We start from the raw sequence: 16,674 nt of genomic DNA, 5'->3' as shown, positions 1-16,674 counted from the left end.
GAGCTCACTGTGAGCAAGCCTGGTATTTATATCTGTGCTTTACACCTGTCATCTGTTACGACACCTGTCTGAGGAGAAAGCGGAGGCTCCAAAGTTTAAGGAAAGGACATGGAATTTTAGAAAGTGACAGCTCTAGATTTAGTACCTTGCTGGGCTGAGAACGCTGATTGCTCACCCCAAGCTGCTTGGTCCATGCAGTGCTGGGAATGGCCACTAGGGTGTGCCCTGGCTCCAGACACTCGCAACTGAGGCTCTCAGTTGCTCAGTCCTGTCTGACTCGTGCGACCCCATGGATTGTAGCCGTCAGGGCTACTCTGTCCATGGGATTTCCTGGCAAGAATACTGGAGTGGGTTGCCAATTCTTACTCTAGATGATTTTCCTCAAGCAGGATCGAACCCAAGTCTCCTGTATTGGCAGGTGGATTCTTTACCACCTGGGAAGCCCCGCTATCGGGGTGATTTGCAAGCTTCTAAACACGTGGCAGGGGTGGGAGGGTGCCTGTCAGGTGCTGGGTGCAGCTGGGTGGGGAAGACACAGCCCTCACAAGTGGGAACGCGGTTTAGACTAGGCCTTGGTGGGTGAGGTTCTTGCCGAGATGACGTGGGCATGGTCAATGCCGGGCACGCCTAGGGCGTGTCTGGGCTCCTACCCCGCGGATGAAGGACCTGGGGGATGGCGGGAAGGCCTTTAGTTGCCTTTACTGGTTTCCTGCCTTTAGAGACTGACGGACAGAGGGGCTGGCTGACTGGGTCAGCGTCAGGGCTGGGGCAGGCGAGGACAGAGGCTTCCCGGGGGGGCGGGGTTCAGAGCGAGGCTGGGCGGGCCCAGCAGCTAGAGGACTCCAAGGGCCTGCGCAGAGGCGTGGGCGGGCCTTCCCTGGCGCTGGGCAAGGCGATTGGCTCTTGGCACCGCCCTGCGCTGGAGGGAACCAGTTGGAGGCGACCCCACCTTCTGCCCCGCCTCACACATTCCCGCAGGTATGTGAGGGGAGATCCCAGCGGACCCACTAGCCCCTTAACGCCGCCTGGAGGCCTGGCAGGGTAGAGGCGGCAGTCCTGAGGGCTCTATGTCAGCTTTGACCCTTGGGGTTCCCGGCTGCCCTCAAATGTCCTCTGATTTGAGGCACCCCTTACTGTGCCCCTCGGCTCTCCAAGTCATCTGCAGATGTCCCCACAGACCTAGGGTACCACTCAGGTCCCAGTCACAGCCAAACGTCCCCCTTGGGCCCACATACACAATTTCCCCACCATCGTTTTCAGATACCAGACACCTCAAATCTTACCCCCAATCCAAGTTGTCCCTTATGTCTTAAGTCACCCCTAAATATCATTAGATCAACACCATCAAGTACCAGTTATCTTCAAATGGCCAGTGTTTACTTCCAGGTCACCCTCAAACACCAGCTTAGATTGGGTCCCATTCCCTTCCATCTCACCCCTGGACATGGGGCATTCCTCATCACATCCCGTCTAGGTTCCAGGTCTTGTCACCACACCAACCCTGAATGTCTGTCCCTCCAGCCCACCCCTGAACCCCAGGACACTCCTCAAGTTCACCTTTCCATGACAAGGAAAGGTGAACTCCTCATTTCTTCCCCCCTTTCCACCCCAAATGACTAAATTGTCATCTTCTCCACAGTGGGCAGGGCAGGGCTGGGGATCCTGTGAGGTCAGGAGGCCAGAACAATAAATTCAGACCCATCAACCCTCCCCAGATAAAAAGCCAGGACTCCAGAGTTGCAGACTAGAATACATCACAAACCACCAGACCAGGAATAAGGCAGGGGGCAGCTTTTATTTAACTGGACAGCAGGCTCAAGACACAGCAGAGACCTCCCCAAGCTGCTGTCTGCCCCTGCTCCAATAGAGGAGGGGTACACTGAGCCAACTCTTGACAGCTTGGGGGGGCTTCACTCTACATCCCTAGTTTCACCCCTAGAAGAGCCCTATTCCATCTGATGATGGATAGTCTTAACTCTTCCATGCCCTGGACCCACCCAAGGACTGAGCAGGCCTGCTTGTGTCCTCTGGGCCCACAGGGACCTCATTCACCACCCATGTGCCAGGAGGGTGCCATGGCCCCTCCCCCCAAGTTCGGAAGCCACAGGGCCCAGGGAGAAGGGGCCAGGCAGGTTCAGGTCAGGCCAGCCTGGTTCCGGAAGCCCGGAGTTGGCATTTAACGGTCTGGGGGGCCCAAGGCAGCTTCCTCTTGGGTAACTGGCTGCTGGGAAGATGCAGGCCAGCCAGGCCCCCACCAGGTTTGGACGAGGAGGGGCCGAGGGTCGGCCAGGCAAGGACACATCTGGCTTCCTTTCTTCATGGAAGGGCCAGCCAGCCAGCCACCCGCCTGTCTGCTCATCCTCCCTGGGAGCACAGCCCAGTCTTGAGTTGGGACTGGGCGGGGGGGGGGGGGGGGGAGCAGTCCCCGAGTGCAGAAATTGGAGGAGGGGGCTGCAGCAGACAGCTGGGTCCACCCACCCCATCCCAGGCCCCACCCATCCCCAGGTTCCTCCTCCGGACCCAGGTCCCAGGCCAGCAGGGTCCTCATTTCTTCCCCCAGGCAGCGACTGGCCCACCCAAGGAGGGCAGGGGCCACAGCAGACTCCAAGGGGGCTGGACTCCTGTTCCTGCTGAACTGAGCCAGTGTGCACAAATCAACTGTGTTTCAGCTCAGTAGGCACGGGAGGCAGAGCCCAGGCAAGCCCCGAGGTTGGCCAGGCAGCAGAGGGGGAGAGGTGGCAGGGCCAGAGGAGGCGGCAGGGCCCTGGGGGGGCGGAACTTAGCCACTGTGAACACGACTTGATGTGGACCTGCTCACAAGCAGCTAAGCCCTGCTCCCCAGGCCAGATGCAAGCAGTGGGGCCTCTCTGCCACCTCATCCCCATCCCCGGGGTCAGCGTCCTCAGCGGTGGCGGTGACAGTGGCGGCCCCGGAGTCAGGGCTCAGGGTCGGTTGGAAATCCCTGGCAATGTGATTTGTGACAGGTAGCAAATCCCATCCCCAGGAACCCCAGCCGGCCATGGCACCAGGGTTGAGGGGCAGGGCGCCGGGCAGGGCCAGCAGCTGGCACCTAGGAGAGACGAAAGGAGGTCGTGAGATTTGAGGACCTGCCCTCCACGTCCCCCCCTTGCTGCCATCCTTTGAGGTCTCGCAGAGAAGCCGTTTTCCCCATGTGCGTGCGTGCTGTCGCTTCAGTCGTGTCTGACTCTTGCGACCCGTGGACTGCAGCCCGTCAGGCTCCTCTGTCCATGGGATTCTCCAGGCAAGAATACTGGAGTGGGTTGCCATGCCCTCCTCCAGGGGATCTTTCCGACCCAGGGATCGAACCCTCAATCTCTCGTCTCCTGCATTGGCAGGCGGGTTCTGTACCACTAGCGCCACCTGGGAAACCCTTTCCCGTGTGCAACAGCAGCTAAAGATACCACCAGGCTGGACACCCCCAGCCATGCTTCCCAGACAGAGAGGGAGAGATACCCAGGGCATCACTTTCGGCCAAGGAAGCTGTAGAAACTCCCAGAGCCAGCCCCCCCTCCCTTCCTTGGCCGAGCCCCTACCCCGCCCCGCCTGCAACACGGAGCCCTGGGCAGGCTAAACGGGGCCATGGAGAGAGGAAGCTGAGGGGGTGGCGGGCAGGCGGCTGAGGAAGTGATCTCACCCCAGCTGGCGCCACTTCCTAGAAGCCTGAAGGGCAGGAGGAAACCACTAGGGCCTCCCCCCATGGCCCCGTCTCCTCAGCGGCCAGGCCTCAGCCCGCGCCCCACCAGAGCGGATGCCGACATCGGGCGCTCCACTCTCCCCGCAGGCACGCACGCACCCACCCAGAGCACCAGACCCAGGCTCCAGGTGCAGATCCCGGCTCCGCGGTTTCCTAAATACCATCCGAGCCTCAGTCTCCCCATCTGTACAGTGGAGCCAAAAGCCTCTACCGGGTAACACGGCGAGGTTTCACCAACAGTACGTAGCAACTGCCCAGCACCAGGACTCCCTACAGAATTTATGGGACTCAGTGCAAAATGAACACTCGGGTGGGGAAAAAAAAAAATGATACTTGGGGGCCCCTTGTTCACAAAATAAGAATTCCAAGATGACAGCAGCGTATCAAACCAAGTGCCAGGTCCTTCTCAGTGGGGAAACACCCTGTGAACCGCACAGGTCACCCACCGGTGACGCCAGCCCTGTGTTCAGTAAACAGAGGCCTCTCGGAGGATGAGAGCCCTGTGGCCAGGAGCCCCGAACTCTGGAGCCAGTCCAGCTGCGTTTGAACCCTGGCTCTGCAGTGCACCAGCTGGGCGACACGGGGCAGGGGAGTCAACCTCTCTGGGCCTCCGTTTCCCCATCGGCAAAGCAGGGGCAATGCTGTGGTGAGGAACTCATGAGCGCTGTGTATAACTGGGACAGGGCTACGCTGTCATCATTCCCCAGGCAGAAACAGGAAGGAGGATGGCATTCAGGACACTGCACACGGGTAGGACCTCAGCACCCAGATAGGACGGGGTGGCCACCCCCGGGAGACAGGTGGAGGGCGGTGTCCTGCTCTGCGCCGACCCCGCCATACACACACTACATATGCTGGCCACCCGCTTTACGGCGGGGCCCCAGCCCAGCCCTGACTCCTCAAGGTCTAGGGGCACCAACCGGGAGCAGACGAGGCCCTGCAGGGCGGCCGGCCTCCCTGGGCCGCCTCCGGAAGTGAGACAGCACATTCGTGTCCCAGGGACGAAACGGGAAGGGCGGCCATTTGGCCGGGCCCGTTTCCTGTGGGGTTTCCCCTGCACAGAGCCCCGGGTCGGGGCCAAGGCCACTCCCCAATCCCCGCAGGCACAAAAGGCCTGGGTCTCCAGTGCAGGGGGCACCACCAAGCAGGTGCCCAGGAGCAGGATGACCCCCCCATTACCATAGGCGTGCCCCCCAGGCTCAGGGGAGACGGTGTCCAGGGAGGGCCAAGCTCCTGGCAGCTGGAGGCATTTTGGTGGGGGGGGGGGGGTGCGCAGGCGGAGGGCCCTTGGGCCAGGGGAGTAGGGCAGGCCCCAGGTCACACCATGGATGGATGGATGGATGGGTGTTTAAGTCCGCTCTGCAGACAGGGCGTAGACTTGAGAGACATACTCCGTAAGCCTACCCCCCCTCCAAACCCCATGCTCCAAGAATGAATCAGGGGCAGCTTCCGCCGGGGGCGCCACCGGCGCCGCCGCCGCCGCCCCCAAGCCTGGTCCCCAAATACTTTCCACCCTCTCAGAGCAGCTGGGATCGGAAAATACCAAGGGCCGCTGGCCCCGCCCTCCCAGCCTGTCACTAACGCTTTGCCTAATGGGCCCAGACTCTCCGCAGAGGCTCCCTGGGCCAGGCCCTGAGCCAGCCGCTAACCTGGGCCTTCCAGCCAAGTGCCGCCTGACCACCAGGGCCACCCCCCCTGCCCCGCACCCATCACCCCCATCCCAAGGAGGCCACCATCACCACCAGCCCAACCGACAGGCCAGCCCTCGGAGGTCGGCACCCAGCTGAAGGAAGGCAGGACACTGGCAAGTGGGTGGGCCCCCACTGCCCACCCAGGGCTGAGGGGAGGGGGGCAGGCTCAGGAAGGGGTGAGTAAGTGAGGAGTGAATCACTTGTTATAAATAGGGGAACCGTGCAAGTCACATCTCAGCCCCCATGGTGCCCAGCCACGCCATGCTCCAACCCCCTGCCTTCAACTCTGATGACCCTCGACTGATCACAGAATTCCCAGGGGACCCCTAACGTCCACACAGTGAGCCCTTCACTGAGGGGTACATGCTAGCACTGTGTTCACCTCTGCCTGATCCCCAAGCAGGTCCCTGTCCTGGCCATCTGGCCTGCATTTTGGGGGCCGCTGGCCTCGAGGATAGTCGCTGGATTCCAGGCCCGATCCCCCTCCTACGGCACCCCGACAATTCCCAGGCCCAAAGCTCTAGGTTCCTGGGCTCCCCAAGTTATTCCCAAGGTGTGGGTGACCACGGTCGTGGACGCTGACACCAGACCAAGGACAGGAGGCTGAGGGGCTTAGCATCGCCAACCCAGGACCCCAGCTCAGACCACCCAGGCCTGCTCTGCCCAGGGCCACAGCTTGGTGACCACACCCAGGGTGGCGCCAGCTCCAGCACCCTGGGGCAAGGCGCCGCTAGAGCATGACTCAGCCGTGCCCAGCATGGCGGCGTCCTTCTCTGCCCAAGGATTCTCACACGCCCACACCCACTGGCTTCCGAGTACGTCCTTCCCAGGGGACCAGGCTTCCCCAGACACACCTCCATGATCACCCAGGACACCCGATGGCAGGAGGGAAAGTGGTCAGAGGGCCGCCCCCAAAAGGGATCTTAAGGCTAGGGCCTTGGACAGGGAGGGGAAGCGGACACATTTCTCCGCTCGCTTTCCCAATGCTTCCCATATACAGATGGAAAAGCTGAGGCCCAGAGGGTTCAGAGCCAGGCCCAAGGTCATGCGAGAAGTCTAAGGAAAAGCCAAGGCCTGATCCTGGCTTCAAGTGCACGCAGAGTGGGAAAGGGCTGGCCAGCCAGCCCAGACAGGGGCCGGAAGGAATTTTCTCCAGACCGCCCAGGGTTCCTGGCGGCGTCCTTCGCTTCGAACTGACCCCCACCCAGCCTCCCAAGGTAAAGGACAAACACTGAAAAATCTTACGGTATACCAAAGAATCACCTAGGCCCCGGTGAGCAGGTCCACTGTACCCTTTGGGCCAGTGTCCCTCAGACTTCCAGGGGGACAGGGGTCTGCCCCGCAGCTGCGGCCCGCACACATCTGGCCTTCACTTGCAACAGGTAGAGGTTGGTGGGGTGGGGTCCCGCGGAGGACCCTTGGAGCATCCGTCCCTGTTGTTTCTTTCCACTGAGCAAGGGTCTGCGGAGACTCAGAGGCCGGGCCGGCACAGACAGGCCCGACCCCCCTGGACACGCCCTGTCACGCATGTGCTCCGCGTGCCAGCCCAGAGCCAGGCCAGCAGCTATTTCGGGGGCCCCCTCCAGACCCACAGACAAGGCTCACCCACTGGGGTCTTGAGGGAGCTCCCAGAGGACATCCTGCAAGGACAGAGGGCAGTGGGTGCTCCTGGGGCACTAGAAGAGAGCTGGCATGGAGCCCTAGGGCCCGTGCCTTCCCAGGACAGCGGCATGTGAACACATGCGCATGGGCTGGCCCAGGCATGGTGCGTGGGCGAGTGGACAGGGTGTGCCCTCCATCACCTCGCCTCTAAGCTCGGGCACCTGTTGGGGACTGCCCTCCGGCTCGGGCTGGCATCGGCAGGGCTGCCAGAGGACACCCTTAGGCCAAGGGGCCCAGCTTCCCCCTCAAAGACCACCAATCAGGAGCAGGCAGTTGGTTGGGGCTGGGGCAGAAAGGATAGGTGACACAGAGCCAACCGCACCTCCAAGATATTCAGGAAGCCACCGGGTCTGGGCCTGGCTGGCTTGCACCAGACAGGCAGTGTAGGGCTGAGGGGATTTGGTAGCAGTGGAGCCCAGCACTGGGGTCAGAGGTCAGTCTGGTGCTAGGATGAAGGGGTCTGGGTTCAGTCTGAGCCCTTTCACCCTCTTCTTGCACCCCAAGGGCATGGGAACCCCAAGCTACACAGGGCCGAGGAGTCAGCCCTCCAGGAAACTCCCAGATGTGGGCCCCCTTTCTATGAATGAGCCTTCTTAGTTGGGCCAGAAGGAGTGAGAAGGGAGGAGAGGGGTCCCCCTAGTCCTCTTTTAAACCCAGGCTGGACTACTGGGTCCCCACTTCTCTCCTCTGGAGGGCCTCCCCACCCCCACACTGGCTGACATGTCAAGAACTTGAAGCACTGTCCTCCACCCGCATCCACAGAACTCTGGGAGACCCCCACTCACACAGCCCAGACAGGCACCTACCTTCCCAATCCCGGGGACGAGACACCATATTCATTCCCTCCACCCCGAGGGGGGCACATACCCTCCCACCCAGCGCCCAACTCCGACCCACCTTGACCTGCCCCGATTCGCGTCGGGACCCGCCCTCCCCAGCACGCTCTCACGAATCTTCTGGGTCGGGGGAGTGGCTGGGGGGTCGCGGTGGGCCCTTGGGGACGGAGTAGAGGTGGGCCGCCCTTCCCCCGCTCCAAAGGGGGCGCCCCGGGACTCCGCGGCCGTCACCATCAGACCGGCCCCGCCGTCCCCCCAGCCACCGGCGGCGGGGCGCGGGGCAGCGCCCTCCCCCTCGCCAGGGCTGGGGGACCTGCCAGGCGCACCCCCCACTCCGCCCACGAGTCCAGCGCGGAAAAGTTGTCGCCGCCACCACGGCGCCGCAGTCTCCCTCCCGGTTGCTTCCCCGACTCACCCGCGGGGGAGGGGAGCCGGCACTCGGGGCTCCGGCCGCCGCCCCGGCCCGGCCGGCCGACACCCGGCCGGGCGGGCGGGCGGCGGGCCCGAGAGGGGCCGGGGGCGGTCGCCGGCCGCGCTCCATCCCACTCACTGGCCGGCCCGCCGCGGGGCCGAATCGCTTTTAAAACCTCCTCGTCTCCTCCCCTCCCGGGCCGGGCAGGGGGCGGGCGCGGGCGCGGGGCGGGGCGGGGCGGGCGCCGCCGTCATGTGCCCCCGGAGCCGGTCCGCCCCCACTTTCTCTCTCCGATCCCCCAACTCGGTCCCGTCCCCAACTCAGCCCTAACTTTTCCCTCCCTTGTCCCAAGTCTTTCTGAGCCTGAGTCTTAGCTCAACTTCTCCCTCTGGGTCCTGGGCTCGGGGATCCAGCCCCAGTTCTTCAGCGAACGCCCTTCCTGCTGGGATTGGGGGGGTTCCTAATCCATATCGCACCCGAAACCCCTCTTGACCGAAGTTCTGCTCCCCTGCGCAGGGAGAGAAACCCAGGAGGCCGTGGACAAGGAGAGGGTAGATGGTGGGGGTACAGTGCCACACTGCCACTGCAGACCCCTCCCTTCCCTGGGGGGCAGGGGTCCGGGGAATTCTGGGGTCCAGCCAATTACGAATCCCCACTTAATTTACGCAGTGCGTTCTTTAGCTTCAGGAAGTCCCTCCTTTTATCCCACCCAACCCTCTCCTGCTGCCATTGAAGACTTGCTGACCCCAGTCCAGGTGGTCCCTGGCCTAGGTCCTCCCCCCGGCCCCTCCCCGCCAGGCTTCCCGGCATCTCCACCCCCCATCTACCCAGGGCCTCTGGGAAACTCCCAGCTCCTGGAGTACCCCTGGGAGAGAGCCCCTCCCTGCATCCCTCCCGCCTTCCCTGCGAGCCTGTCTGTCCCACCTCATCCTCCGCGGACCTCCCCTCAACCGGGAGGAGGAACACCGAGGCATTGTTCACCAGGACGGGGCCCTGCCTTGGGGCCTGGCCCCGTGCCCAGGTGGGGGGCCGGGAACAAAACTCAGCGAAGGAGGGGCGGGGTGCCCTGTGCCGCCAAGCCAGCCTCCTTGGGCAGGCCCGGATGCCACTTTGCCCTCTCCAAGATGGGATGGGAGCCAGTGGCCCGCAGACCACCACCGCCAGCACCATGATGCCGCAGCAAGGTTCTATGGCCTGAGGACCCTTCCCAGACCTGTGTGGGTATTGCTTTGGGAGACAGGTTTCCTCCCACCCACCTCCAATATTTCCGAAGTCATATAATTGGGGCCAGAGGCGGGGGTATGTGTCAGAATCTTCATAACCCACCTCCTAGGCAACAAGACTAAAGCTGGGATAGGGGGGTACTCGGCGGGAGGGCCCAGGCAGAAGACTGAAGGGGCTGGTTGAATGCCTCTGGGTCACCTCACACCCCCAGAATTCTTCCAGGCTCCCTCATTTCCGCAGTTCAGCTCAACAGGTTCCCCACTTTGGATCTTGGTGGGATTGGGGAGAGAGGGGCAGAAGCCACACCTAGCTACTATCCCATGGGGCCCAGCCCTGGGGGCTCCCGGGTCTTTCTTCTCTCTGGGGCCCAAGGGGCAGGCTGGCCCAGGCTGCAGGATCTGGCAGGTTGGGGCAGGAGGGGGCAGAGCCGCCTGTGGGGCCCCAGGGGAAGATTTGGGGTGGCACAGAATTCCCCGACTCAGGGCGGGGCCCTGAGGGGGTGGGGCACTCACCACAGGACCTCCTGAGCAGCCACAAACAGGGGAATGGAGTTCCCAGGGTCCAGGGTGTTAACTGTGGACACATTCGTGCACATGCGTGCTTGCGCACACACACAACCCATTCTAAAAGTATAAAGTGACCAAATTACGATAGGGCACTTCCTCCACACCACCTCTCCAGAGCACTCCCTTTATACCCTGGGACAAGATCTCCATCGAGAACCATCCTCCTGTTTTTATTAGTCCAATCAGGCATACATGTAGGGGAAATGCCTCCTCCAGGCTGGCCTCCAGGGATAACTATGCCAACTGCACCTTCTGCCGTTACCCTGCACGTGGCTTGGACCACAGCAGCTCAACATCCCTCAGCCCAAACTTGGGAGGGTCCTCCCAGTGTCCTCAGCCCTCCATCTGGATTCTGAACATTTGCCCCCACCAACCCCCTCCACCCTGGTCCTAAGCTGGCCAATTTACCCAGGGACAGCAGCCAAGAGGGATCAGAGCTCTCCAAACCGGCCAACTGATTCTTTGTAATGACGGGGACGGGTGAGAGGACAGGGCCAGGGTGAGACCAGGCCAAGCGGTCAAGTGGCACAGGGTGCACACACACACCCATTTGTTCATTCTTCAAACATTCATTGAGTGCCTGCTGGGTGCCAGGTGCTGTTCTGGGCACTGGGGACAGAGCAGAGAACAAGCCAGAAAAAAAACCCTGCCCTCATGGAATCCACATCAATGGGGGAAATACAGGCAGTAAACAGACAGTTATAAAGATATATAATGTGTTGGGTGGTACTTAATAGGGGAGACTAGAAGGGGGCTAAGAAGATGAGGGGAGGGGACTTCCCAGGTGCACTAGTAGTAAAGAACCTGCCTGCCAATGCAGGAGATGTAAGAGACGCGGGTTGGATCCGTGGGTTGCAAAGATCCCCTGGAGGAGAAAATGGCAACCCATTCCAGTATTCTTACCTGGAGAATCCCATGAAGAGAGGAGGCTGGTGGGCTACAGTCCATAGGGTCGCAAAGAGTCCAACACAATTGAAACTACTTAGTATGCAGGGAGATGAGGAGTGAGGGGTTGGGGGCAGATCAAGAGAGGCTACCCTGAGGAGGAGGAGGTGACATTTGAACAACGATTATAAGAGGTGGGGAGAAGCCACGCAGACAGCTAGAGGAAGAGAGTTTCGGTAGAGAGGGAACAGCCAGTACAAAGGCCCTGAGGCAGGAAGTTCCTGGCGTATTTGAGAAACAGCATGGAACCAGTGTGGTAGAGTGGGGAGGGGAGCAGAGTGGCAGAACTGAGTTTCCAATTCTTGCTCCCCAATTCCTAGCTGAATAGCTTTGGCCAAGTGATCACCTCTCTGAACTTCAGTTTCTTTATTCATGGAATGGACCTGAAAATGTAATTTTTAGGGCTGTTAGGAGATTCTGAGATGAGCTGTACCATGCCCCAGCCCAGGGCTTGAGGCAGGGTAGACGCTGGACAGGCGTAAGGACATAGGTACACCACTTCACGTAGCCATTCAGACCTGGGATGGGGAGGATGGGTCAAGGGACCCTGACGGACTCAGTCGCCCTGTAGGTCACCCTGGCTCATATGCAGGGCCGCCAGCCGGGCCCCATGGCAACGCGGCACACAGAGACATCAAACAGGCCCTGCCGAGGAAGTCCCACGTCACTGTGGTTAGGGTGGCTCCTCCCAGCCCAGCCCCCGGCTAGCGCTGCGCTCCTCCTTGCCAGTCAGGGCCCCTGCCTCCTGTCACCCTGGTGACAGGCTGTGTTATGGACTGAGCTGGGATCCCACCACCTGCCCCCTCACTAGGGCCCTAGTCACTGCCCACATCCGGAGGACATTATGCAGTGGCCCCAGTTCACTGCCACTAACCCTTTCATTCAACCGCCCCAAATTGGTGTTGGGAGCAGCAGGAAAGCTCTGGTCTATCCACCTACAGTGCAGAGGGCCAGAGAGGCCCCTGTGGGGTCCCCCAGCCGGGGGCCTGAAATCCCCAGAGCAGGGTCCGTTAGGGTACCTGCCAGCTCCTGGGGCAGGGGAGGGGTGAGTCAGATAGGAATAGCCCCCCAGGCCTAGCCCAGCCCCCACCCGGGAACTGATTCACCACCTACCCAGCACCAGATGACATCAGGGTCTGGCGGGCCACCCTCACTTGGCACCGGGCCAGAATGGGGGGTGCCCCAGAGGTGTCACAGAATGCCGCCTTCTCCCCTCTGACTGGGGCCCGGCAGGCGCAGGGTTAAGGAGGGGCCCTCCTGGGGGTCTGCCCCCCATCCCACCCCCCCTTTTCCCGGGGATTTCGGGCCCCAGCCCCTCTGACGTCACTGGGGGTTGCTATGGCAACTGCCCGAAGTTCCCAAATAAAATTACCGCGGGCGGGTTAAGTTTCCTAGGAGGCAGCAGACGGGTAAACAATGGCGGTGGCAGGCGGGGCCGGCGAGGGGCTGTCTTCCCCTCCCACTCCTCATTCTGCTGGGACCAGGGGGGGTCCCCGGGGCGAGGAGGAGGGTCCCCTCCCCGACCGGGTCCCGAGAGCCCACGAGCACCCGGGGCACTGGCGCCCAGATGGACAGGGAGGCCACCGCCGAGATGAGCAGGGGGGACCTCAGAAGGGAGGCTGGGGCGGCGGGGAACAAAGGAGGGACCTGAGGCCGGCGCTCCGCCCTCTGCGCACCCTGCCCCCCCCGCCCCCGCCCCCAGCCGGCCGCCAGTCCAGCTGTGGCTGCTCCCAGCTGCCTGGCTCCCCACATCTGGCGGGCTGCGCGCTCACTTCCTGTCGCCCTGGCTGCCTGGAGGGAGGTAAAAATAACCCTCCCCCTCCCCCTGCCGGCGGGCGCAGACGGCGGATCCTCCTGGCTTGGAGGAGGCCGGGGCCGAGCCGCAGCGGGGGAGAGGAGCCCCCCTGAGGCCGACTCCCGTCCCTCCCACTGCCTCGGTGTCCTGGGAGGAGGGGCGCAAAGGAGGTGGCACAGATCCCAGGCTGCAAAAGAGGGCTGAGGAGTCCATTGCCTTAAGAAGGCCCTCACCTGGGCCACCAAGAAACCGAGGAAACCCTGGCCTCTGAGTCCCATCCCCTACCCCATTACAGGTCACCTCTATTCGGCCGCAGAACTGAAAGCCACACGCTTAGGTTCCAGCTGGGGGTCACGCACTTATTAGGTATAGATTTGTTCAGTTCAGTTCAGTCCAGTTGCTCAGTCGTGTCTGACTCTTTGCAACGCCATGAACTGCAGCACACCAGGCCTCCTTGTCCATCACCAACTCCAGGAGTTTACTCAGACTCATGTCCATTGAGTCAGTGATGCCATCCAACAATACAGGGAGAAAAAAAAAAATCTCTAGGCCTCGGTTTACCTGTCTGTAGAACAGGGATGATAGTAGTACCTACTTCAAAGGGTATTCGCTCCATCTTTGTTATATTATCATTTCCCCATGCCCAGAGTCCCCTAAAACCCTCAAGTACTCTTGCCAGATAAAATACAGGACACCCAATTAAATCAGATTTTCTTTGAATCATTTCATATCATTATGTCACATGCAATAGTTGGGCCATACTTCTATCAAAAAAAAATTTTTTTTTTTACTTGCTTTATAACAATATCAAATCTAACTGGGTCTCCTGTATTTTTTTTTTTTTCTCCTGTATTTTTATTTGCTAAATCTGGCAACTGTATTTCTGAGCCATCATCATCTCTGGCATGAAAACTCTCCAACTGTCTGGTCTCCCTTGTCTCCTTGCTTACAGCTTTACTCCATCCATTCTCCAGAGAGCCAATTAAATCCAATCACATTTCCCTTCTACCGTCCACTGGGAAAAGTTCCTCTGTGGTCCCCCTTGTCACCTTGCTTGTCAGGGTCCCACCTTCTTTCCAACCTGCCTTTCACACCCACCTGTCAACTGCCAACTTGTTGAGATCCTAGGCCACCACCCCCTCCAGGAAGCCTTCCTCACCTCCTGCCACGACCCTCTGACTTTGTACTCTCCGGGGACTCTTAAACACTTCTGTCTCCCCACTCAACCGTTTGAATGATATGATCGGGAAAACAAACATTTCTTAAATGATGCTAAGGTAACCGGGGTTGGGGGTGGGGAATGTACCTGTCCACCTTGCCTCATTGTTACCTACTCTTTTCCCTGCTCCATGGGATCTGGGGCCCTAGGAAACCCCTCAAGCAGCCCCCTTAGGGGTCCTGTGGGCAGCTGGATGGCGGCTAGTATGGGTCCTGGGAGCCTGGAGTTAAGTGATGCTGGCTCTTGGGGGACTCCCTCCTGCCCTCAAGTAGCCTGGAAGCCTGGGAGGGGACTTGGCACAGCCTTGCATCAACAGCCCCCAAAGAGCCCACCTGGCCCATCTAAGCTCCAGTGTGGACTCATATCCTTGCTGGAAACTCCCACAGATATGACTGCCCCCAAGAGAAGGCATGCACCCCCTGAGAGGAGCATAGGAGCCCAAGTCACCCTGCCTGGTTTCAAGCTTGGTGCCCTGCCTCCTCTGGTGAAGGATTGTGCCTCTCTGTGACTTAGTTTCCCCATGTGTCAAATGGGAATACCAGTGGACCGTCAGAGGGCTATCGTGAACATTAGGTAATATCCATAGTGGTAAAGAATCTACCTGCCAATGCAGGAGATGCAAGAGACACCAGTTTGATCCCTGGGTCAGGAAGATACCCTGGAGGAAGAAATAGCAACCTACTCCAGTATTCTTGCTTGGAAAATTCCTTGGACTGAGGAGCCTGGAGGGCTATGGTCCATGGAATCACAAAAAGTCAGACACCACTGAACGACTGAGCACGTGTGTAGAACACAGCTTAGAACATAGAACGTGCTCACTGTTAACCTACTCTGAGGGTGGGGGGATGATGAAAAGTCAGAAGCCCTGATTACAGCCCTCCTGACCGCCACCCCTAGGTCGGCTCCCCAAATCCCTCTAGGAAAATGGCTTCGACCTCTTGACAGTAGCTCTAACCTAACTTCTCAGGGTTCGTCTCACACCACAGAGAGTCCCTAGTGCCATCCCCTGGCTCTGGCATCGGCCTCTAGAGAACCAGAGACAGGTCTGCCTTTAATCCCGCTGCCAGTGAACCACCATCTCCTTCGCCCTCATCTCTGTGTCAACCAGGACTGTAGACCTGATCTGAATCCCTAATTTGAGTTAAAACCACCGGGTCCCGGAGCCTCTCACAGCTCCCACCCGGCTGGAGGCTCGAACCCGTGTCCTCGAGCTCAGACCCGGAGGGGAAGCAGCGGCGGTTGCCGGGCAACGCGCTGTTTGTTGGCGCGGGGGGCGGGGCCGGCGCGCGCGGTGACTCACAGCGGCGTGATGCTGGCGGGCGCGGCGCCCGGCAGCCTGGCGGGCGGCCCGGCCCAGGCTGGCCCTGGCGGCTGGAGGGGCCGGGCGGCGGGGGCGCCCCAACCTCCAAGTGGGCGCCCAAGGCCGGTTGGGAAGTGGCAGAACAAGCCCCGGCTGCCGACATCGGTTCGAATTTCTGCCCAGCCTTTCACTCTCGGGTGTGACTTAGGCACTCCTTGCCTCAGTTTGGTCATCAGTAAAATGGACGCGACATTACAGGCTGCAGTAACTCATTACTGGGCTACAAAGCAGCTGGGATCATTATATATTTACACTGTCGGGCATCACTTTGTGCTCTGACTCGGTTTGATCTCGTATATTAGCAAACTTCATAATCTTACCGAGACTCAGTTTTCCCATCTGTTAGAGTAGCAAGGACGTCTCACCTTTCCGGTGGTTTGGAGAGTCCACCAATCAGTAGTGAGACAGTAGCTGGCATATCTCAGTACCAGGGGTCTGCCGCCCCCCCTCCCCCCACCCCACCAAGGACCAGAGGGACCGTGGGAAGTTTTTCTCCGTGGTCCGAGCCATGTAGGGTGGGGAGGGCAGGAGCCCCTGGAAATAAGTGAGTGTGGATCACAGGCCCAGGGTAGGGTGGCATGAACCTGGCTGCTGGGGCCCCAGTCCTGAAGTTGGCGCTGGCAGCACCTGCTGCAAGGGGGCAGGAGGGAGGCCTGAGCGTGAGTCACTGCCCAGCAATGAGGAGTGAGTCACGCAGGGCGTGGTCCCCCGGCAGCCCCCCCACCCCAGCGTCCCAGCCGCTCCCACAAAGGCCCTTTGAGAAAGTTCCCCACTCCCCTCCCCCAGACCCTGGGCCCTCTGGGGGAGACTGTGCTGTGGGGCCAGGGCCCTAGTGGGCTGCCCCCAGGACCCCCGCCTGGGCCGGGGAGGCGCCAGCCTGCTTCTGCAATGTCTGTGAAGAGTCCCGTGGGCAGCAGAGTGTCCCCAGAGAGGGGGCTTTTAGGTCGCCTGAGTCACTCGGGGGACAGTGGAGGGTCACACGCATACAGTGGGTAGAGTTGAGTCAGGCTGTCTGGTTGGGCATGTAGGCCGCGGCCCTTGGAATCATTCTTCCCACCCCGGGAGAGCCTGCAACTCAGGGAAGCCCATGACTTCTGGTAGGAAACAAGGGTACTGGCGAAATATCTCGGCATAGCTCCCTGACTTTGCTAGTCCCCCGCCTAGGCATCCTGTCCTTGCTGTCCCTCTGGGTTTTTTTTTTTTTTTTTTGAGGGGGTGGGGTGGGAGGGTGGGGTTTGGCCACACAGTG

The sequence above is a fragment of the Odocoileus virginianus genome, chromosome 3 (assembly GCF_023699985.2).
Source record: "Odocoileus virginianus isolate 20LAN1187 ecotype Illinois chromosome 3, Ovbor_1.2, whole genome shotgun sequence".
Lineage (NCBI taxonomy): Eukaryota > Metazoa > Chordata > Mammalia > Artiodactyla > Cervidae > Odocoileus > Odocoileus virginianus.
This window is presented reverse-complemented; position numbering follows the sequence as displayed.